The following is a 3,687-nucleotide window of genomic DNA, read 5'->3' on the forward strand; positions in this document are numbered from 1 at the left end:
CACTACAGTTCCAGTGTCGCCTTGTTTGATACGAATACTACAGTTTTGGATGTAGGGCGCAATGTAACTCTTATCACGTCTGGTGTTCAGACCAGATCAGGGACCTTCCAAACAGATTTTTGGTGTCTGATTTTCAGTCTCGCAATTTTTCAACAGATAAAATTTGGCACCAGACCGTCAGTAGAATAAGGATCTCTGCAATTCGCTGTCGTCGTTGAAGCGAGCGAGCACTCGACTGAAATTGCTAGTCTGGCACTACCTCTGTAAAAAAATTCTAGCTCGGTTGCACTTGTGGGACACGAGATGTACACTACTGGCCATTAAAATTGCTACACCACGAAGATGACGTGCTACAGACGCAAAATTTAACCGACACGAAGAAGATGCTGTGATATACAAACGATTAGCTTTTCAGATCATTCATGCAAGGCTGGCGCCCGTGGCGACACCTTTACGTGCTGACATGAGGAAAGTTTCCAACCGATTTCTCATACACAAACAGCAGTTGACCGGCGTTGCCTGGTGAAACGTTGTTGTGATGCCTCGTGTAAGGAGGACAAATGCGTACCATCACGCTTTCGACTTTGATAAAGGTCGGATTGTAACCTATCGCGATTGCGGTTTATCGTATCGTGACACTGCTGCTCGCGTTGGTCGAGATCCAATGACTGTCAGCAGAATATGGAATCGGTGGGTTCAGGAGGGTAATACGGAACGCCGTGCTGGATCCCAACGGCCTCGTATCACTAGCAGTCGATCCCTGAGTCAACACATGGGGACGTTTGAAAGACAACAACCATCTGCACGAACACTTCGACGACGTTTGCAGCAGCATGGGCTATCAGCTCGGAGACCATGGCAGCGGTTACCCTTGACGCTGCATCACAGACAGGGGCGCCTGCGATGGTGTACTCAACGACGATCCTGGGTGCACGAATGGCAAAACGTCATTTTTTCGGATGAATCCAGGTTCTGTTTACAGCATCATGATTGCCGCATCCGTGTTTGGCGACATCGCGGTTAATGCACATTGGTAGCGTATATTCGTTATCGGCATACTGGCGTATCACCCCACGTGATGGTATGGGGTGCCATTGGTTACACGTCTCGGTCACCTCTTGTTCGCAATGACGGCCCTTTGAACAGTGGACATTACATTTCAGATGTGCTACGACCCGTGGCTCTACCCTTCATTCAATCCCTGCGAAACCCTACATTTCAGCAGGATAATGCACGACCGCATGTCGCAGGTCCTGTACGGGCGTATCGAGGCCGTTATTACGGCCTGAGGTGGTTGTTCTGGGTACTGATTTCTCAGGATCTATGCACCCAAATTGCGTGAAAATGTAATCACGTGTCAGTTCTAGTATAATATATTTGTCGAATGAATACCCATTTATCATCTGCATTTCTTCTTGGTGTAGCAATTTTAGTGGCCAGTAGTGTAGTTTACTAAAGTACAGCCTGCTGTACATGGACGAACGCCACTAACTTGCAAAATAGAAGTGACTTGCAACACTCCGAAGATTGTTTCTATTTTGTTGGTTTTTCACTGCCTTGGAAACTGTACAACGTTCCGACAAGGAAACTTCTCACTCCAGTTATTTCGAATTTCTTTGAAAATTCAAGCCTGTAAAAGTATTTTAAATGCATTAGCATTTGCAAAAGGGATACTCGCTGGTTATCCGTGTGTATTAAAGTGCCGTTTCCGGGCTGGGGAGGTGGACCGGCCACGAATAGAAACCCCCGGCGGATTAACGACGAGGATCTGTGTGCTGTCCAGCCTGGATGTGTTTTTTACATCCCACTAGGTGAACACTGACGTGATACCCCGCTTCAGTTATACGATTAGCAAATATTTCGAAAACTTTGGTCCGCTTTCATATGAGTAACACTACTCGTAGACAGTTGAAGTACACACATTCCGTTCCAGGGGTTTGTGGGGCGGCAACAGGATGAGCATACGGCAACCCCTTAAATTAACCCTGTTATCCGTTCATTACCATTCCGATCCTGCGCCGATGGGGGACAAAGGCAAAAGAAAAAGAAGATGCGTTTGTAAAAGGAATCTTTAATGTTAATTTAAAATTTTGGTTTTTGCCTGTTTATTTGTTTGGCAGCGGCCATGCCACAGTGGATACACCGGTTCCCGTCAGATCACCGAAGTTAAGCGCTGCCGGGCGTGGCCGGCACTTGGACGGGTGACCATCTGGGCTGCCGTGCACTGTTTCAATTTTTCGGGGTGCACTCAGCCTCGTGATGGCAATTGAGGAGTTACTCGACCGAATAGTAGCGGCTCCAGTCAAAGAAAACGAACGACCGGGAGAGCGGTGTGCTGACCACCCGACCCTCCTATCCGCATCCTCAGCTCTGAGGATGACACGGCGGTCGGTTGGTCCCGATGGGCCACTTTTGGCCTGATGACGAAGTGCTGTTAATTTGTTTAACATGATTATTTTACAGTAAAAAGCTTGTTTTGAACGACACATTTTTCGAAGTGTTTAGCTTCACGCTAACAAAGTATACGGATATTAAGTTTAAAAATTTTCGCGTTTTTTGAAAACTGTATTTGGTTGCATAGTTAATTTACCAATGCTGTTTAAAATAAAATAAAAATAAACAAATAAAATTGGTGGGTGGTGCTACTTTGAGCATTTGTTGTGAATGATTCACCTGATGAATGCTATGTATACAAATATAATTACTGAAAAAAATTGACGTATGTGTTTGTGCAAGAGGGGTGGAAGAGATAAAAAAATGGAGGAGGGGTATGGCAGTATTCCCTGGCGGGCTTGTCGTTTCGTATTCTCTCCTTTCTTTTTTAGCTTTGTCGGTAAACTGTTTTGTATTATTATTTATCTTTGCGCATTTATACTGTGTTGTAAATGACTCTGCCGATAAGGACTTCCCCTTGGAAGTGATTATGTGTTAACAAATCTTAAACTTGTGCATTTTCCTGAAAATTCGAACATTGTTACACCAAACTCTTCAGGCTACGCGCGTATACAAATTCTGCACAGTCATCTCTATGGAAACACCATGTTCCCAGATCTTTCAACACACAGACTGGATTCGTTAGAGAAATTTCATGCAACTGCCATTTATTGGAAACTAACTATTGCTATTCAATGCCTTTTACAGTGAAGCTCACAGATTCGAATCCACTTTATCGATAGGTGTGGGTCCTTGTATGCTGTTACTGTGTGCGCGCCCTCTAAAATATTAGAAAGCAATTCATAGGATGTAGAGAACTCGATTTTCAGTTGTTGAAAGCTGGTTGAATGGATTATGTGAGTTAGAATTTAAGAAGGTGAGGCTGCACAAGTGCTCGCACTATCCCGATTTCCGTGGCTGCTACCTATCTCTAAGAGTTCTATTCTCAAGCAAACATGCAAGTGCACGAACTAGTAAACTGTCAACAAGAGAGCAGCTGAGTTTAAGACGTGGCGCGTAAACCTACCAGTAAGTGCTACGAGACATAGTTTATGTACCTGACGTTTCGCCAGCACCACTGTCTGGCATTGTCGGACTCATCTCTCATGCTCCCTGAAAACAGTTTAAATAGCAATGATATAAACATCACCAATTGGTATGCGAGTAGTGGCTTAAGAGATAGGTCAGTCTTTTTTTCATACTTCCATTGTGAACCGTTGACAACGCGAGACACTCGTGCTGTAGAAACATCCG

At 44.7% G+C, this 3,687-nt stretch overlaps 1 pseudogene; it reads left to right on the forward strand.

The window, feature by feature from the left end:
• Nucleotides 1–2,115: 2,115 nt before the first annotated feature.
• Nucleotides 2,116–2,233, forward strand: LOC126186025 (5S ribosomal RNA; annotated as a pseudogene).
• The last annotated feature ends 1,454 nt before the right edge of the window (nt 2,234–3,687 follow it).

The sequence above is a fragment of the Schistocerca cancellata genome, chromosome 4, assembly GCF_023864275.1.
Source record: "Schistocerca cancellata isolate TAMUIC-IGC-003103 chromosome 4, iqSchCanc2.1, whole genome shotgun sequence".
NCBI classification, from domain to species: domain Eukaryota; kingdom Metazoa; phylum Arthropoda; class Insecta; order Orthoptera; family Acrididae; genus Schistocerca; species Schistocerca cancellata.